Source organism: Carassius carassius, chromosome 14 (genome assembly GCF_963082965.1).
Source record: "Carassius carassius chromosome 14, fCarCar2.1, whole genome shotgun sequence".
In the NCBI taxonomy this organism is placed as follows: domain Eukaryota; kingdom Metazoa; phylum Chordata; class Actinopteri; order Cypriniformes; family Cyprinidae; genus Carassius; species Carassius carassius.
Genome location: NC_081768.1, coordinates 21,738,344 through 21,760,154, shown reverse-complemented (window position 1 = coordinate 21,760,154; position 21,811 = coordinate 21,738,344). Strand labels below are relative to the sequence as shown.

General features: G+C 37.6%; 1 protein-coding gene across 5 annotated transcripts in view; it reads left to right on the top strand.

Moving 5' to 3' along the window:
* The window catches only part of LOC132157330 (disks large homolog 5-like), a 72,645-nt gene that overhangs the window by 1,023 nt on the left and 49,811 nt on the right, over positions 1-21,811 (top strand). The gene's annotated exons all lie outside the window — the stretch shown is intronic.

Genomic DNA, 21,811 nt, shown 5'->3' with positions numbered 1-21,811 from the left:
GGTTGCAGTTATTTTTATCTTTGGATCAACAGTAAAGTGAATATGCTTGGTTGATGATGTGCATCACAAATACACAAGATACAATGTTGAAGTTTGGTGGTCTAACTGACTTCTAAAGGGATTCAAAAGTACTAGAGGGTCATATAAAAGTGAAGTGGTTTCAATAGACATTTTGAGATCGTATTTGCATGCAACATAACATGCATTTGTATGCATGATGGGGTTATGCTTTTGATTATTGTGCATTGGATATTGATGGAGGGATGACTTGATGAAATAGTGTAGCATGACGTTGCAGCTGTTTTTAGCTTTGGATCAATAGTAAAGCGAACATGCTTGGTACATGATGTGCATCACAAATAGACAAGTTACAAAACTGATGTTTGCTGTTCTAACTGACTTCTAGATTCTAGATCATGTAAAAGTGACATGTTTTCAATAGACATATAGTGTGTGATGTGATTGATTGTAGAATCTGTATTTGCATGCAGCAGAACATTTCTTTGCAGCTGACCAGATAATCACTCTGGCAGAGAAGATGCCCAATGCCCATCAGAGCATGTGTTTAAAACTGGTAACTGGTAACATGTTTTCAATGAATACAAAATATAGAAGCAGTTGGTCAGGATTTTTGGGATAGACATGAGTGAACAGATTTATGTAGAAATGGTATTTGTCCGCTTGCATGCAGCATGACCTGTCTTTGTATTTGCACAGGTGATGAAGTAATGCTTTTGATCGTTGTGCATTGGAGGTTGACGTGGTGATGACTTGATGAAATGGTATTGCAGTTATTTTTAGCTTTGGATCAATAGTCAAGTGCTGGAGTTGACCAGTCGAAGTCAATCTGCCAATAAGGATAGCAGATGGGAAGGAGAACATGAACATTTTGCATACATATTTAAAACTGATGTTTGGTAACTTATACCTTTATATATAGATAATATGAAATATAGAAGCAGTTGACTGGGATTTTGTAAAAACCTTTTTTTTTTGGATATACATGAGTGGTGCAAACTGATTTCTGTAGAAACTGTATTTAGTAATTTTCACACAACAACATACACTCTTAAGAAAAACAATATATTATTGGCATCTATGGTGCCTTGAAGAACCTATGTCTAGAACCTTTATTTTTAATCCACTGTCATAGATGACAAATACATTCTTTCTGTTGAATCGGAAGAAGCAATGTGTTGACTTGATTTACCAGTATTTTTTATTTTGCAGTGGATGTTTCGGAGCAATGACGTGCATAGCAAAGGTGATGCCTGAGGATTTTAGCATTGGATTGATGATAAATTGTTGGGATTGACCATCTGAAGGCAGCAGACCAGCAGGGTGGAACAGGGATCTTCTGCAGGTTGAAACGTGATGTACAGAAAGTACTATTGACTAATCCTGAATGCAAAGATCACACTAGGGTTTCTTGGTCAATGCTCTACATCTTCAATCTATTTCCAGCGATCAGAGCGAGGCATCATGGGTAGCTAAAATAAAGATTTTTCCCCTGGATTAGCCTATGGAGATGTGCTTCTGTTTCACCGCCCATGACATAGGTCATATCATTTCCATTTTTAATTTTGTTCAAACCGAGTGCTTCCCAGACACACGTCTATGGAATAGGCTATGGGCTTGTTTCCATGGAAACACACTTGCCAGGCTACCATGGCAGATCGATGTGAACATACATGTGCTGTGTTTGTAGGCCTGTAAGAATCGCCCTGGAGTCTTTAAAAATGGTTTGAAAGGATTGTAGTTGATCTGATTTTGTAACGATGCAGTTGCAGATATGTTAGCTTAATGACATCTTTATTGGTACATCTTTTTTTCTTCTTCTTCAAAGAAACATGGAAAAAAAAGTTATCACTGTTTTCATAAAAATATTAAGTAGCACAACTGTTTTCATAATCATCACAAGATTAATAATAAGAAATGTTGACCACCAAATCAGAATATAATGTGTTTTCGGAAGACCAAAAATTGTGAATGGTAGTTTTTTTTTTCTTATTATTGGCTGATGTTAGATATTTAGTTGTGAAATAAACTGAATGAGCATGCAATTTACTGTAAACAGATATATTGATACCATATTTTATTTGTCGGAAAACAAAAAAAAACGTATTTTGAATTGGATTGAAAAATTGATTTGAAAAAGGAAAAATTGCTTAATATTTTTATATGAAATATTTAGCAAATCTTAAATTGAATATGCATTTTTCATGCAGTACACTTCTAATGTTTTAATGCCAAAATTCACTTACAGCATTTCAAATGACAGATTTATTTGTTTCTCCTTTTGATAGAACCAAATCTGTCTAATTTGACTTCTACTAAGTGAAATGAATTTGTAAAAAAAAAAAAATGGAAATTAGATTTTGATGTCAACAACAAAATGTTTGTGAAGTACAGTAGTCAACATTTGAAGTGGATCAAAAAAAGTTCATCAAAGTCGTCCTGAGACACGAGCGTGTATTGTTTTAGATTTAGAAAGGATTTGATCCACTCCAAATGTCGACTACTATATTTTCTCCATTTGAGACTTAATAATGTTATTTATTCTATTTTATTATTAGCATTTAGCATTGTTTTTTTTCCTCCTCCTGCCCAAGACCTTATCAGAACAGATCTGTGAGCCACCCGTTGAGAGCCTCTGCTGCAGTCCCACCTGACTTTGTGCTTTTATTTTATGTACACAAACCACACACTACCAGTTGTGCATAAGAAATCCATAAGCATGGAGCTGTTTATATTTCCTGTATGCTCATCTGTGGTTCTTCATCTCCAGATTAGTTTCTTTTGTGTTTTCTGGGGTCTCTCTCTGAAGATGCTATGCATCCTCTGCAGGGCTTATGCTGATCTGAGCTGAAAGGTATTTCAGAAATGGCTTTTCCCGTAGTGCTGTGATAATCACTTCATGTCATTATTACATTTAGCCATGTTAGGAAGTGCTAAAGGCAAGTCTTGTCCCCCTGCAGGCTCCAAACAGCCTGAAATGACTCTGCCGTATGTATATCCGCTGATATAAACCTGCTCTGAAGTCATTCTCCCAAGCTGCCACTGTTCAGCTCTTTTGGATGCCAGGTCTTCCTCCACACGCACACACACCCCCCCCCACACACACACACACACACACACACACGCACACACACACACACACAGGCTCCGAGTGGTGGAGGAGGGGCTGGATGAGTTCAGTGGAGAGGTTTGTAGCGGCAGCTCCAACTGTTCAGCACACAGGCTAAAGAAGGGACTCTCCTGTTCACAACCTCATAAATCAACCAAAATAGGGAGACAGAGGATCGATGTCGATGATCAATCTCTCTAACAGGACAGAAAGAGTGAGATTTATGTGCGGTAGATGATCTTTGAACGGCCGTAGTGCAGACTTGCACATTTCCATAAACTGAAATGATCATCCCTGATCCTTTCTGTTGACTTGGCGTCTTTTTAATTTTGCATCATTTTAGAGCTGTTTTTCTCTTAAAGACCGAAGAACTCTACATAATGGAAACTGACAGTAAAAAACAGTTTCCAGGACTTTACTGTAAAAAAAAATAAAAAATACGGTAGCAACATTCTACGTTTTACTGAATGAAATTTGCTGTTACAAATAGTATATTTCAGTTCGACATTAATATACAAACTTAAAACCACTAAAATACATAGACGCTACAAAATAGAAGGTGCATGGAGTCATGCAAACGCAATCATGCACCAAACGCCATCATGGTAACTAAAATAATGCGGTTGCACTTTATTTTACAATACGTGTACTAACATGTACTTATAGTTTACTTACAGTGTATTTATCTAAGAAAGTTCTGGTAATACAAGGTAAACTACATGGGGTAGGGTTAGGTTTAGGGGTAGGTTCAGGGTTAGTACCTAGTTATTACATAGTTATTGTAATTACTATAATAAGTACATAGAATGTACACGAGGAACAGGACTGTAAAATAAAGTGCTACCAATAATGCAGTAAACATTAATTTAACCATATAAGATGTAACCTAAAATCCTAATGTAAAACTGCTCTGAAAAACTAAGGAGAAACATAATTATTTAAATGAAAACCTTTAGACGGGTAACATCGCACAGGGCATTCAAGTAATGGCAATTTCCTTTTTTTTTACCATTTTACTGTAAAGTGTCCCACAATGGCTAATACAATTTTTCACTGTGTTAACAGAACTTATCAGTTAATAGGTTTTTAATAATAGCATGTTTACAGTCTTTTATCATTTAAAAGTTAAAAAAACCAAAATGTATGTGGTGTAAACATTGATGTTGATTGTGAAGCAGCATGATGTCATGGTTTGTGATCTGAAGCCATTGCTGTGATCTATGGTTCACCTCAGATGGGGGCAGTTGAATGCAACACTGCTGCTTTATGGTGTCATCCATTTCAAATGAGGAGCAGTGCAGTTGTTTCATGTGGACTGGGGCTTGTCCATAGCGGGCTAGTGGGCAACTCCTCCATGCAGTCAAATGTAGGGCCAGTACAGAGACAACAGGCCTTTTGTTTTAAATGAACTGCCCCAGTCTGCACCGTCAGCAGCTTGCTCTGTTTATGGACCACGGGGGCTGTCCACTCAGATCCCAGTTGATCAGTGCAATGGACAGACAGTTACAATGTGACAGTTTATCAAAAAGAGGACTCCTAACGCCCCCAGCTCTAGAAATTGAGCCTCTCAGTAAGAGAAAGTGGCTCAGAAATATTTCTGAGCAGACATATTAATACTCATGTCCCTGCTTTTTTATAACTTCGAAGCTATTTTTGTAATTCTCAACCTAGCCTTTTGAAACACTGCAGATCTTCAGATGTAATTCTTTTATGGCTAATTTGGTAGTGATTGACTAACAGGTTTAATAGCTAATGCTGGTATTCAAATAATAAAAACTTACAATTACAAATTTATACACTAGCGATCAAATGGAAATTTTTTTTAATGGATTAATACTTTTATGCTGCAAGGATGCATTAAATTGATCAAAAGTAGCTGTGTTTTCATACAGAGATTTGAATTTAACTTACGCGTAAAACTGAAATATTGCATAAAACATTTGCGAATAAAGCACCGTTTCCATCCAACGTGTCAAAGAGGGCAAAATCATCACTTCCTGATAAACTGGCACTAAATATCACTAAGAAAAGTAGGAGAAGCCACTTAATATAATAATTTAATAAAATATAATAATAAAAGCCTCAGAGCAAGCAGACGAAACACAATAAATGCTTTCGGAGGTGGATGACTGCTGTTCGGGAATGCAGTCGCGTAAGATAATTATACAGAAATAGGCTTACTTTGATGACAGACTGTGTTCAGGCATTTCAGAATGACCAAAATAACATTTCAGATGGTGTGAACGAATTTTTTGTACATATTACTATTGAAATGGTATTTTAAGTTGTAATTAGTTGTTTTTACTATATTTTAATCAAATAAATGCAGCCTTGGTGAACTTTCGATACTTTTCTTTTAAAAATATGAAAAGAAATTAGCCAACCCCAAATCTTCAAATGTTTTACTGATCTATTTGTCACTGTTTAATTATACAAGACTAAAACTGTCAAAATAATAATTTTCACTTTTACTGTATTATATAGATATTATTATATAGCTATTTTACTGTATTACACAAATATTAATTTGTGTACTCTACTAATATTTTCTTTTTAAAAATGTATACTTTTAATTGCGTTTTGTATTTGTGTTGTAAAAATGTTCAGCTTTTTAAAAGTCCTTTTAATGTCCTCAAAAAAAACATTTTTGAGTGCAAAACTAAAATGTAAAAAAAAAAATTTAATTAAATGTTTGTATTATTTATATGCTAAATAACATTCTCTTCACAAATCAGCAGAATTTTCTAAATTTTTGCTGCACAAATATATATTTTATTGCAAGGCATAGAAATATATAAGACTAGTGTTGTCACTGTACCAAAATTTCTGTATTCCGTACCGATACCAATGAAAATCCTCGGTTCTCGGTACCAATTTCGGTACCAAAGCAAAACACAAAAATATGCAAATTGATTATTATTAATTAATTAATTAATTAATAAAAAAAAACACTTTTTATCACTGAAAATAAAACCAATGCCATTCTTTATATTTATTTACAATTGTGTTTAAAGTTTTTCTACAAGTAATATAATTATGAAAAACAGTAAACAAGTTTCACCCAAATTTAATTTGTCTTTTAGTTAATGAAATTTAAACACATTTAATTTTTTGGTAAATAAAGGGGATTTTCTATTAAAATTACAACATGGAAGACATATTGTGTGATTTATTCCTTTAAAAAGTTTTATTAATTTTTCAACAGTACTAGCAGTATCACATACATTCTACTAAATAATAGTAATATTTCTAGCACAATGCTTTATGTAAAAATGAACTTATTTTGATGGGTTGCCGTGAATACCTTTAAATTGACACTGGTTTTACTCAAATGAAATGGTAAAATGCCTGTGAAGTGACAGTTCTGTTGATGTTGTTGATGTATTTATGTCCTCATTGAGATGGCACACGCTTCAGTCTATGTAGTAAACAAACCCGCACCTCTCTGCCATTAATTCATTCACACAGAGATGCACAGAACATGCAGGATTCTAGGAGTGCATCGATCGAGATCGGCCGATCGTTATGCGCATCTCATCAGTAAAGCCGGTTGTGTAATCAGCGGTAAATTCCATCAGGTGCGTGATTTCACATAGAGCAGCTGGTACTTCACAGAGCCATTGTTAACTGAGAAACTGCGCAAATCCACGTTCATCATCAGCGTTTATTTGCGCAACTAGACAGTTAACAGTGGCTCTGTGTGAAATCACGCACCTGATGGAATTTACCGCTGATTAGATAACCGGCTTTACTGGCGAGATGCGCATTAACGATCGGCCGATCTCGATCGGTGCACCCCTACAGGATTCATATGTCAACCAACTTTTGCTACTTAACATTTACAGATACTGGTCCATATGGAGATTTTATTTGATTAATTTATGCTAGCTAACTTTGACAAATTCATTGACTGTCCATATTAAAATGTAAGTTTAATTTTCATGACTGGATTTTGAGATTCTGTCTGCGTTTTCTGCTTCGCGGAAATCATAGCGCTGTATGCGTCAAGAACCGGGTTGACCGGGTCCTCGGTACCACCGGTACTTAAGGAGACCTGCTACTGTCACATTTTCATTTTTTTAGTACCGACATGGTACCGAAGTACCGGGTCTTTTGACAACACTATATAAGACCAACAAATATAAGGTTTTGAGTTGCACATAACTGGCCCAAAAGGCAAGTGACCAATTGTCAAAAAAAAAAAACGTTCTCACAGTGGCCCCAGGTCAGCACACCATCCTTATTGTTGAGCCTCCAAATGAAAAACATTTCAGCCTATGAAACTGTATTATTTTGCAGTACTTTTTAATTGCAAATGTTTCTTGGTTAAAATCTCAGTAGTGATTTTGTGAATGAAGTTTTGAGAGTATTCTGTAGACGTGCACTACTCCTGACTTCGTGAAGCACAGCTCATGCAATGAAATATTAATATTGATGCCACTCTGATTCAAGGCCATCACTTCAGATCTAAAGAGTTTTTTTTAGGATCTCTGCCTCTTAATGTCACACTCAAGGACAGGCTAGCCTCTATCTTTTATATTCTGCATGTCAGCTTCCCTTTTATCCACCTAGTAGATCAAACCCATTTGAGAGTGCACTGCTTTTAGTCTGTATAGCAGCTCAATTATTTTTGGATCTAGAGAGATTTCTATCTATCTGTCTGGTTATTATAGTTCAACTTAGTACCTCATCGTCACTAAGCGTGGCTCAATAAAGCTGTTTTATAAACCCAATATCCCTTGTGATGATGCGCTCGCACACATTTTCAGGTTGACTCAAACAGTATTGATCTCAGCTCAATTTGTGGTGTGAACACTCACTAGCAGCGGCTGATGGTTTACTGGCAGCAGAACGCATGAGTGATTGCTAACGCTGGAATTAAAGGAGACACAATGATGCTGTTGATTGAAGCTAGTCTAAATTTCTTTAAAAGGACACAAGCCTCCAGTTTTTCTCCATGAGAGGCTGAGCCATTAAGAAGGACTTCATTACAATTTTCAAGTATTCCAAGGCTGCTTAATTGCAGAGAAACTGCGGAAATGTCGATATGTTATTTTGAGGTAATGGAAATATACAGAGATCTTGTCTTTTAAGTCATATCAGAGTGATTGGACTGATAGGAGCACATGCGTGCCACCAAATGTTGTACTTATCAGTGGGAAACTTGGGTTTTATTCAAAATTGAGACTTGAGGATTTTAATCTATGTCTGTTAAGTTATCTATGCTTATTCTCACCATGGCTTCACTTGATCAAAACAGTGAAAACTGTAATGTTGTGAAATAATTTTTGTGGAAACTGATACTTTTTTTTCAGGATTCTTAAAGGAAGTTAAAAAAAAGAACAGCATTTATTTTAAATCTTTTGTACTAGGGTCAAAGACCAGATTTCCCATTTTCGTGTCTGCATCAAATTAAAATGACAGTTTGAAATATGGAGTAAATATCTTCAGCATAACAGGTATGTTCTTGTAAAAAATGAAACAACATGCATATTATGACCTGTACTTATTAAAATGTTTACAAGAAAAAAAAGTTTGATTATATTTTAAATAACTAAAAACCTGTTGGTGACAAATATTAAAAAACCTACTGGTTGGCGAAGATTGGTGAAGATTTAAAATGACAGTTAATTAGTTCTTGAGGCTTTTACAGTGATCTTTTAATGTGACCTAATGATTTTTGTTCTAAATATGATTGACAAGATTTTTGCTACTTGAACTATTGTTATACTGAATGACATTTTAGTGGGTGTCTGCTGTAAATCATGGTAAAAATGTATGCATGTAAAATGTCATTTTTGATTAATGTAATGCATCCTTGCTAAACATAAATACTAAATTCTTTCTTCTAAATTCTTCTTACTGACACTACTTTTGAACAGTTGTGTATGCATTGACAGTTGACTTTTTTTAAGCTACTTTTTTACAGTTACATTTCCCATAATTCTCTGATTGCATGATAATGATAAAATGCATAACGCATAATTTACACCCTTAATGGTTAGATTTTGTTCCTCATTTTATTGCATAAGCACTAAAAGGTTTTCTGTGTTTCAGTCAGTGTAAAAAGAAAAACAATATCTGACTTAAATCACTTGAATGCACATCACATTGTAATTAGCACTTCCAAGCTCATACATACAATCGTCCAGGAGGACTTGAGACGGCATGAGTCCTGATGCCTTTTAATCTGAGCGCGAGTGATCAGACTGGCACATGGAGCTTTTTCTAGGAAGGACTACAGTGGGGTATCGGAAAACGGGCCATGTGTCCCTTAGGGAGATGCTATATTAGAGTAAGCCTGCATTATGTACCCGTCACTGCAACACAATCAGATGAGTGCGGCGTGCTTGGGTTTTTAATTTTTTTTATTTTTTTTGACTTGTTAACAGAATGTATGTACAGAGGGTCAGTTAGAATTTTTTGAAGCATCAAAAATACATTTTGGTCCAAAAATAGCAAAAACTACGACTTTATTCAGAATTGTTTTCTCTTCCGAGTCTGTTGTAAGACATTTCAAAACAAAGCAGTTTGTCATATCCGGTTCGCGAATGAATCATTCGATGTAACCGGATCTTTTTGAACCAGTTCACCAAATCGAACTGAATCATTTTAAACAGTTCGCGTCTCCAATACGCATTAATCCACAAATGACTTAAGCTGTTAACTTTTTTTAATGTGGCTGACACTTCCTCTGAGTTCAAACAAGCCAATATCCCGGAGTAATTAAAGTACTCAAACAGTACACTGACTGAACTGCTGTGAAAAGAGAACTGAAGATGAACACCGAGCCGAGCCAGATAATGACTCGTTCACGAGTTAAGAACCGTTTCTGCCAGACGTGTCCGTTTCGAGAACCGAAGAGCTGATGATATTGCGCAAGTGTGATTCAGCATGAAACAGACTGACACACAGAGCGTCTGAACTGATTCTTTTGGTGATTGATTCTGAACTGATTCTGTGCTAATGTTATGAGGCCAGGTAAACCGAAGGACCGGTGAACCGTTTTCTTCAACCGGGTTTATTGAATCGAACTGTCAGAAAGAACTCTTGGTGATCCGAAAACTGATGCAACTGGTTCTTGACTCGTGAACGAGTCATTATCTGGTTTATCTCTAAAAAGATCCGGTTACATCGAATGATTCGTTCACGAACTGGATATGACAAACTGCTTTGTTTTGAACTCTTTCACAACAGACACGGAAGAGAAGACCATGCAGAATAAAGTCATAGTTTTTGCTATTTTTGGACCAAAATGTGTTTTCGATGCTTCAAAATATTCTAACTGACCCTCTGATGTCACATTAAGGGCTGTCAACGAATATTCTAAATTCGAATATATATTCGAATAGTTTTTAAAAAACGAATTTTGAAGGTGAAAATTAATATTCGAATAAAAAAAAATGTGGAAAAAATGCCCGCGGTAGTAGAGGCGTGGCTGTCTGTTTTGCGAGTGGGCATGCTAGCGCGCCTGAGGGTTCAGGGACAGGCCACAGGAGTCGCACTGTCTGGCACAGTATAACTGCTGAAAGTTGACACGCGTCTTCATGGAAGATGACAGCAAGTGCAGAGCCCAACTCGACCGCAGCAGAGAAAGCGAGGTAAAATTGTTGACCCGCGAGATAAAGTTGTATGCAAGCTATTCAAGATACCGTTAGCATACCATTCAACCATGAGGTCACATCTCAAAAATGTGCACCCAAATGAGCATGGCATAATGTGTGGAACTCCAGCTAAACAGTCACATCTTGACACTTAACGTTACTTTGCATCGCCCGCCACAAGCTCTTTGTCTGCAACACGACAAGAGGCCATAACGGATAAATTAATTTCGTTCATTTGTAAGGACATGAGACCGATCAGTATCGCGGATGGGGCACGCTTCGGGGAGTTCTGTCAAGCAATGGAAGCGAGGTTTGATTATTTATCGTTTCATTTCAAAGAAAAGTTCCATGTTTACCACAGCACAACTCGCTCGGAGCATTCAATGCCAGTTCTATATGCTGTAAAACTTCAATTAATATTAATAATATTTGTTTCAATCACTGAATGAAGCCTGCTATATTTGGGACAGAATTCGCGACCTTAAATTGATTGCACAAAACTCTTGATCAGCACTGAAAAATTTGTTTGTTCATTTAAACCTTTATGCGCAGAGAGGGTGAGAGAGCGTTTGGTCTGCAGTCTTGGCCATTAGTTGATTTCCTTGTTTTTGTGTAGGTAATACGTTGTCAAATATGTTTAAACTTAAATAGACTACCTATACAAGTAGTTATGTCTCTTTGTATTATGTTTGCCTGTTATTGACGTAATGCGCGTCATTGACAACATGCGCCACCAGATGTTCGAATAGTTCGAATATTCGTGTTTTTTTTTTTTAGGGAATATTCGAACGTCATTTCTGAGCAATTTTGACAGCCCTATGTCACATGGACTGCTTTGATTATGTTTTTCTTACCTTTCTGGACATGGGCAGTATACCGTTCACACAGTTTCAATGGAGGGACTGAGAGCTCTCGGACTAAATCTAAAATATCTTAAACTGTGTTCCGAAGATAAATGGAGGTCTTACTGGTTTGGAACGGCATGGGGGTGTTATTAATGACATAATTTTGATTTTTGGGTGAACTATCCCTTTAAGTAAAAAAGGTTCAAAGCCTAAAAAGTCCTTCAAAAAAGCAGCCATGCATATATATATACAGTCATGGCCAAAAGTTTTGAGAATTACATAAATATTGGAAATTGGAAAAGTTGCTGCTTAAGTTTTTATAATAGCAATTTGCATATACTCCAGAATGTTATGAAGAGTGATCAGATGAATTGCATAGTCCTTCTTTGCCATGAAAATTAACTTAATCCCAAAAAAACCTTTCCACTGCATTTCATTGCTGTCATTAAAGGACCTGCTGAGATCATTTCAGTAATCGTCTTGTTAACTCAGGTGAGAATGTTGACGAGCACAAGGCTGGAGATCATTATGTCAGCCATCATTGCGTTGCATAAAAATGGCTTCACAGGCAAGGATATTGTGGCTACTAAGATTGCACCTAAATCAACAATTTATAGGATCATCAAGAACTTCAAGGAAAGACGTTCAATTCTTGTAAAGAAGGCTTCAGGGAGTCCAAGAAAGTCCAGCAAGCACCAGGATCGTCTCCTAAAGAGGATTCAGCTGCGGGATCGGAGTGCCACCAGTGCAGAGCTTGCTCAGGAATGGCAGCAGGCAGGTGTCAGCGCATCTGCACGCACAGTGAGGCCAAGACTTTTGGAAGATGGCCTGGTGTCAAGAAGGGCAGCAAAGAAGCCACTTCTCTCCAAAAAAACATCAGGGACAGATTGATCTTCTGCATAAAGTATAGTGAATGGACTGCTGAGGACTGGGGCAAAGTCATATTCTCTGATGAAGCCCCTTTCGGATTGTTTGGGGCATCTGGAAAAAGGCTTGTCCGGAGAAGAAAAGGTGAGCGCTACCATCAGTCCCGTGTCATGCCAACAGTAAAGCATCCTGACACCATTCATGTGTGGGGTTGCTTCTCATCCAAGGGAGTGGGCTCATTCACAATTCTGCCCAAAAACACAGCCATGAATAAAGAATGGTACCAAAACACCCTCCAACAGCAACTTCTTCCAACAATCCAACAACAGTTTGGTGAAGAACAATGCATTTTCCAGCACGATGGAGCACCGTGCCATAAGGCAAAAGTGATAACTAAGTGGCTCGGGGACCAGAATGTTGAAATTTTGGGTCCATGGCCTGGAAACTCCCCAGATCTTAATCCCATTGAGAACTTGTGGTCAATCCTCAAGAGGCGGGTGGACAAACAAAAACCCACAAACTCCAAGAAGTGATTATGAAAGAATGGGTTGTTATCAGTCAGGATTTGGCCCAGAAGTTGATTGAGAGCATGCCCAGTCGAATTGCAGAGGTCCTGAAAAAGAAGGGCCAACACTGCAAATACTGACTCTTTGCATAAATGTTATGTAATTGTCAATAAAAGCCTTTGAAACGTATGAAGTGCTTGTAATTATATTTCAGTACATCACAGTAACAACTGAAACAAAGATCTAAAAGCAGTTTAGCAGCAAACTTTTTGAAAACTAATATTTATGTAATTCTCAAAACTTTTGGCCACGACTGTATATGTACAGTACAGACCAAAAGTTTGGACACACCTTCTCGTTCAAAGAGTTTTCTTTATTTTCATGACTATGAAAATTGTATATTCACACTGAAGGCATCAAAACTATGAATTAACACATGTGGAATTATATATGGAATTATATACATAACAAAAAAGTGTGAAAAAACTGAAAATATGTCATATTCTAGGTTCTTCAAAGTAGCCACCTTTTGCTTTGATTACTGCTTTACACACTCTTGGCATTCTCTTGATGAGCTTCAAGAGGAAGTCACCTGAAATGGTCTTCCAACAGTCTTGAAGGAGTTCCCCGAGAGATGCTTAGCACTTGTTGGCCCTTTTGCCTTCAGTCTGCGGTCCAGCTCACCCCTAAACCATCTCGATTGGGTTCAGGTCCGGTGACTGTGGAGGCCAGGTCATCTGGCGCAGCACCCCTTCACTCTCCTTCTTGGTCAAATAGCCCTTGATGCCTTCAGTGTGACTCTACAATTTTCATAGTCAAAAATGAAAATTATAATAAAAATTACTGACAAAATTAAAAATACTGACATATTTTCAGTTGTTTCACACTTTTTTGTTATGTATATAATTCCATATATAATTCCACATGTGTTAATTCATAGTTTTGATTCCTTCAGTGTGAATCTACAATTTTCATAGTCATGAAAATAAAGAAAACTCTTTGAATGAGAAGGTGTGTCCAAACTTTTGGTCTGTACTGTACATAGACACACACACACACACACACACACACATATATGTACATACACACACACACACACACACACACACACACACACAAAAAGTGTATATATATTTTTTGTGTGTGTGGGGCTGTTCTCTGGTAGCTGTCTGGGAGGATTTCAGTGTGCTGACAGCATGCTGTGCTAGTGATTGCTGTTAGACTGTCAACACAGTAATTTTCACACTGTCACACTCAAGGTGCATTTCTAAATTCATCCCCTATAATGCAGCACTGCCACAGTCATCTGAGCAATGCTTTTATAACCGATTCAAAAGTGAATTTCAAGGCAGTTACTTCCAGACTTTAGATCACCTGCTGTGAGCAATGTTCCTGGTATTATTCATAATCCACATGCCTTTGTTTTTTTTTGTTAAAATTGTGATGGTTTAATTAAATGTATAGATATTTAGCCTATACTTGGACACAGATTTACATTAATGGCATATGCTTCTATGCAAAGAAACTTGCATTGCATTCAAGTGATGCGTTTCATCAGGTCATGCATTCTCTGGAAATGTAACAAGTGATCTTGGCTACGTGTTCTTTGATTCAGTTTGTGCTGTAAATTGAAATGTATTCATATTTTTGACTTTGAATTCAACCTGATTGTGCAGAACTTTAAGATAAGCTCACAAGAGTAGTCTGTTATTGGAGTGACACGTGAAGTGATGAGATGCTGTCGGCAGCCCAGATTCTCGAGGGTTACGCTAAAGCTGCTGTTTCCAGTATGTGTGACTGAGAACTAGACTTACTGAGATCAAAATCTCGCTCTATTACTGTACTGCCATTGAGCCAAGCGCTTAACTGACTCCACCAAATGCCAAGTAACATCAGATGAGGCACTTGTAGAGGTAAAATTTGATTTCTGTTCCTCAGTTACTAGGGATGCACCGAATATTCGGCCACCGAAGATTTTCGGCCGAAAATGGCCCAAAAGAGCATTTTCGGTTTTTGGCCGAAAGACTTTTATCACCGAAACAACACGGCCGAAATGTTGTGATGATGACGCAAACAGAAACCGCGACCTGAACGTGCACCTGCATAGCGCAGACCACGAGCTCCCCGCGACATTCACTTCACACCAGTGAGAACATTCTCTGTCTTCTTATTCCTTTATTCGCAGCACTAAAGCGTCTCCTAACAAAGAGATTGAGACGGACCACGAAGTGAGAACAAAGAAAGGTACAGTCTTATAGAGTCTGTTAGCACACGTCTCACTGAGATCTTTTCGGATCCTCTGCACTTCATCGCGAATGTGCTTGATCCGCGTTATAAAGATCATTACTTGGATGCGGAAATAAGGCACGAGAAATGATACAGGCCGCGCTGGATGCGGAGAACCCGCGTGGAGACGGAGAAGCGCCAAGCGCAGGAGACAGATCAGAGCGCGGAAAAAAGACTCGTCTCTTGGCATTCACCCTCGTTGTCTGATATTTTCAGTGAAATTCTGCAAGAAAGTGCCTCAAATAATAATACATTGGCTATTGTTCTAGTTCTTAGGCTACTATATATGTGACATTTTATTTACAGTAGCCTATATATATATACACACACACACACATATATATATACATACATAATATCAGATTGTAGCCATATTTCTGCTAGATTTTCTGCTAGATTTCTGCTTTAATTTGATAAAACAAATTATTTATGCCCTGCCCCTATTTAAATACACTCTCTCAAATATTTCTCAAATGTCAGGCAGATGACAAGCTCAACTGCTCAACAGCTAGATGGTTATCTGTCTGAAGTCCCCATCCCCAGAAGTGATAACAGTCTTGCCTACTGGAGAAGTAATGCACTTTCTAGTCCTACAGAGAACAATTTCAAATGCACTTGACCTAAATGCACTTTGTTTTTATGAGAGAACAGTTCATTTTAAAACCTTTCTGCAGGCCAGTAGGCCTGTACATTATTATTTAATATTCACATGAGTGGGATACATTTTTAGTTTGAATTTTATTTTATACTGTGCATTGTTGCAATGTGCTTAATAAATATTGCATAATTTGTAATTATGTATTTTTATGTTTTTTATAATTTATGTAATTGTAATTATCTTTGAAACTTTAATATTAATTTATGCAATTGCAATGTCTTAATTTTAGTAAAGTTAGTACATGGTCATAGCAATAAATGCAATGGAATAATTGGCATAATTTCTTTCGGTGTTTCGGTTTCGGTTTTCGGCCTTGGTTTTCTCTTTTTCGGTTTTCGGTTTCGGCCAAGAATTTTCATTTCGGTGCATCACTATCAGTTACAGTCTTTATGTGTCCCAGGGTTATACAGTGGTTATTGTATTGAATAAGTGTTGGATTACCTCTGATCTTCTCTGATTTTTCCACAGGCTTCTCAAAAGTGGGAATGCCCCTGTATCTGTGTGTGACATCAACTGATATGTGAGAGTCCAGTGCTTTTGTCTGCTGATGTCTCTCTCCTCACTGCACGTTACGACTGTAAACACTGCCATGTCACATGACCGCCTCTGGGCCCCGATTGGGTGCTTCCTCTGAACCTTGCCCTCGGTGCCACAGCATTGCTATGTGAAATGTGAAAGTGACAAAGGCTGTGATGTGACGTGTCTTCTCCTGGGGCACATTGCCCCGTGTCTTTCAGCTTGTGCTGGGGGAGACTCCAGATTGAATCAAATGACAGCAGCTCCTGCAGCAGAAGTAGGAGCACAGCCAAAGTCGCTTTGATTTAGAGAGCTGAAATGTGGGTAAACAGAGTCGTTTATCAGGCTCATTCTGACCCCCTCTCTGCCGGCCCAGTATTATGAAAGGGACAGACACGCAGACTCTAGTTGATGCAGCTCAATGTAGTGCTGCTTGCTGAGGCCCGTAGCTGTTGCACATTGGTTTTCACAACATCATAGTTGTGTCGTGTTTTAAACATCTTTAGAAAATGCAAGAATCTAGTTTGTTGGCCAGGGAAATTATTTCTATACTCCCAAGTAGGGCTGTAGCTATCGAATATTTTAGTAATGGAGTATTCTACCAAAAATTCCATCGATTAATCGAGTAATCGGATAAAATGTGTTTTTGCTTAATTAAAGTGCAATATTAATTATGCAAGAGAAAATAAGACTCCTGGGTCTCTTAAAATTAACAACTAAGTTTCCTTTTTTAGAATTTTTTTAATTTTTTTAAATCCATAGAATGCAATGCATACATCAAAAATAAACATTTAATTATTTCCATTGTTTCTCTGTCTGTACTTGTACTGTGAACAATGACAATAAAATTGACAGATGAATTAAGTGCATTTAAGTGCCATTCAGTTGGGGTTTAAAATAAAGCATTTTCTGAGATGCACATTAAACACATAAAACATTAATTTAATTTATCTTTTAATTATTGAAAATTAACTTAACTTGTCGGTAAACAAAATGGGGATTTACTAATAAAAATAAAACATGGAAGAAATGTTGTGTGATTTAAACCTTAAAAAAAATGTTTGATTTTTTTTTTTTTTTAGTAGTAGGCTATGTACATTCTGCTGAACAATAATCTTTAACCGGACTTTAATTTTGACGGGTTGACGTACCTTTACAGTTCTGTGTATGTGATGTGATGCTAGTTTTACTCACGTGCGCTTCAGTGTGTGTGATAAAGGAAGGAGCGCTTCTGCTCCATTCATTAACACAGACACGCAGAACATGCAGGATTCATATTTAATTAGTCTGTTCCGGCTTAATATTTACAGATATTAGTCCATATCGTGATTTGATGTAAGTGCAATTACCTATTTCTGATTAATTCATTCAAAATTTGGCAAATTCCGTGCCATTCCGCGTTAAACTGTAAATTCTGTTTTTATGACTGGATTCCACGATTCCCTCCGCGTTTTCTGCATCGCGGAAATCACAGGGCCCCAGTTGTGGTATGCCAGCTCTATCTTGCAATGGACACATGCCACGACTTTCTCTTTACCTTTGCCCGCGCCCTTAAATCAAAACACCGCTGACTCCTTGCAGTAGGCAACTTCGGACCCAGCGCTTGTGTCTCCTTCCGCTTTGTGCGTAACGTAAACGCGTTGTGTCACATTAAAAAAATAATTGCGAAAGAACCTGACGTGAGATTTAAAATAAATTAAAAGAGGCTTCGAGGCAGAGGAATTTGCCTCGATCATTTTTTGTAATCGAGTTACTCGAGGAATCGTTTCAGCCCTACTCCCAAGGCTTCGTTCGCACTGACATTGGTTGGGGCTGATTGTCGTATTTGGGTCGATGGCATTTAAAATACAAAAACCTACCGCATTTTTCGGACTATAAGTCGCACCTGAGTATAAGTCGCATCAGTCCAAAATTACGTCAGGACGAGGGGAAAAAACATATAAGTCGCACCGGACTATAAGTCGCATTTATTTAGAGCCAAGAACCAAGAGAAAGCATTACTGTGTACAGCAGCGAGAGGGCGCTCTATGTTTTCAGTGTAGGCTACAGGAGCACTGAGCAGCATAGAGCTCCCTCTCGCGGCTGTATACGGTAATGTTTTCTGTTAGTTCATTTCTCTTGGTTCATGTCAAATTAATTTTGATAAATAAGTCGCACCTGACTATAAGTCGCAGGACAAGCCAAACTATGAAAAAAAGTGCGACTTGTAGTTCGGAAAATACGGTAATTTAATACGCAGTTCTTAGAAAGGTGCTCTGTATTCATGGTGGATTGCAGGAATCCACTCTATGATATTGTTTTCCAGTCATAAAAAGTCTAGTGTTTTATATATATCTAATGTTGGTTTGTTTTTGATTTTGACTCTGCAGACAAAATGAAATAAATGCAAAAATATATATTTTTTTAATAAAATGAAAATACTCTATATTAGCATATATGAATAAATGTTCATTTTAATAAAATTACTATTCATTTATTAACATATTAATAAAATGACAATATTAAAATGTTAGTCAAATATATTCTTAAGATAAATGTTAATAATAATACTGCCATTACTGCACAACTGACCATATTTTTCCATAGTTTTTCCAAATTTATGGATTACTTTTTTGCATTTTATATATGTATTTGTTTATTTATTTTGCATCACAGCATGAATTTGCTCCAGTATAAGAATGTATTGACAAAACTGCTTCACTGCAGTGTTTTTTATGGTATCACTATCATTATAGTTTTTAATGTTATGATTTCGATTTTATTTTTGTGTTTTGTTTTCTCTTTAATTTTAAGTTTTAGTATTTTTTCCTTTTATTTCCTTTTCTTTTCTTTATTAGTTTTTTTCAAAACATGTCTGTAGTATTTTTTTTATTTATTTATGATATTTATTATTTTGAGTTTATGAAATGCGTTTGTCGCTCTGGTTACTAACTGAACTGTGTGTGAATGTAACTCTAAAAGCGTATTCTGCTGCTGTGTGAATGTAGCCTATGAGACAATGTTTGAATAGATTATCATCATGTTGTAATAAGATCTTGTGACTCAAGATCAACCCCATACGAACAGATTCTGCTAGGCTGTCAAAGCTAAAAGATAAATGTGTTTTTTGGATGAATGCTCTTGAGTTCATCCATTATTAAGCTTCAGCCTTCAGCTTTTGTCTGTAGCATTGGTTCATTTTTCAAGAAGACACTCGGAGCATGTTCACTCCCAGCCTGTGGATCCTCTTTTTTTTGCCATATAGCAGGATTTAAAATTCAGCTGAATTTGTCATAGCAGCACATGTCATGCCGTATTTGTGATGCTTGCTGGGGGTTTGTTGGGGGTTTGATCGTCTATTTGCCTGAAACAACTGTTGGACCAAGTGTGTGCAGAGCAGGAAACAAACAAACACAATGGATGCCCAGGGCAAAGCATGCCATCTCTGACCTACTTAATGCACCAGGACAGAGAGGAATGCCGCTATTGTTTTAAAATGTCTCCAACATAAACTTGGCCGGTATTATAATAAAGTATTATAGTCATTTTGAATAGTGCTGTCAAACGCATCCAAAATAAAAGTTTTTGTTTGTGTAATTTATGTGTGTGTGCTGTGTATATTTAATATGTATATATAGATACACACACATACAGCATATATTTTGAAAATATTTACATGTATATATTTATATTCATATAATTTATATCATATGAATATATTTAATATATAAAGGTAGCATATTTTGCTTAAATATATACATGCATGTGTGGGTATTCATATATACATAATAAATATACACAGTATCAGAATCAGAATCAGAATCAGAAAGAGCTTTATTGCCAAGTATGCTTGCGCATACAAGGAATTTGTTTTAGTGACATAAGCTTCCAGTAAACAGAGACAACAACACACAGACAAAAAAAAAATTTACAGGAGATTTACAAATTGGCAAATAAATAAGTGTATAAACAATTGTGCTATAAATGATAATGGAATAGGATTGAGTGAGATGCAGGAATGTTCTAGGATGGAGGGGTAACAAATAAATATAAGGATATTGCACATTTTTACATAAGTTTAAGTGGGAAACATTTAACTGTTCATGAGGTAGATTGCCTGGGGGAAGAAACTATTCTTGTGCCTTGCTGTTCTTGTATTTGCGGCTCTGAGGCGCCGGCCAGATGGCAAAAGTTCAAAGATGGGGTGACTTGGATGTGAGGGATCCAGAGTGATTTTCTGAGTCCTTTTCCTCACTCTGGATGTGTACAGTTCTTGGAGGGTGGGCAGGGGAGCACCAATAATCCTTTCAGCAGTCCGAACAGTTCTCTGTAGTCTTCTGATATCTGATTTTGTTGCTGAACCAAACCAGACAGTAATTGAAGTACACAGGACTGACTCAATGACGGCTGAGTAGAACTGTTTCAGCAGCTCCTGTGGCAGGTTAAACTTCCTCAGCTGGCGAAGGAAGTACAACCTTTGTTGGGCTTTTTTCACAATGGAGCCAATGTGATTGTCCCACTTCAGGTCCTGAGAGATGGTGGTTCCCAGGAATCTGAATGACTCCACTGCAGTCACAGTGCTGTTCATGATGGTGAGTGGAGAAAGTGCAGGGGGGTTTCTCCTAAAGTCCACAGTCATCTCCACTGTTTTGAGCGTGTTCAGCTCCAGGTTGTTAAGACTGCACCAGACAGCCAGCTGCTCAACCTCCTGTCTGTAAGCAGACTCGTCACCGTCCTGGATGAGGCCGATGACTGTAGTGTCGTCTGCAAACTTCAGGAGCTTGACAGAGGGGTCTTTAGAGGTGCAGTCATTGGTGTACAGGGAGAAGAGCAGAGGGGAGAGAACACATCCCTGAGGGGCACCAGTGTTGGTGGAGCAGCTGTTTGACATGAATTTCCCCAGTCTCACTAACTGTTGCCTATCTGTCAGAAAGCTGGTGATCCACTGACAGATAGAGCTAGGAACAGAGAGCTGGGTCAGTTTGGTCTGGAGGGTTGTTGGGATGATGGTGTTGAAAGCCGAACTAAAGTCCACAAACAGGATCCTCACATAAGTCCCTGTTTTGTCCAGATGTTGCAGGATGAAGTGCAATGCCATGTTGATTGCATCATCCACGGACCTGTTTGCTCGGTACGCAAACTGCAGGGGGTCCAGTAAGGGTCCAGTGATGTCCTTCAGATAAGCCAGAACCAGTTTTTCAAACGACTTCATGACGACAGACGTTAGAGCCACAGGTCTGTAGTCGTTAAGTCCTGTTATCTTGGGTTTCTTTGGAATGGGGATTATGGTTGAGCGTTTGAAGCAGGAAGGCACTTCACACAACTCCAGAGATCTGTTGAAGATCTGTGAAAAGATGGGGGCCAGCTGGTCAGCACAGATTTTCAGACAGGCTGGTGTAACGCCATCTGGGCCTGGTGCTTTT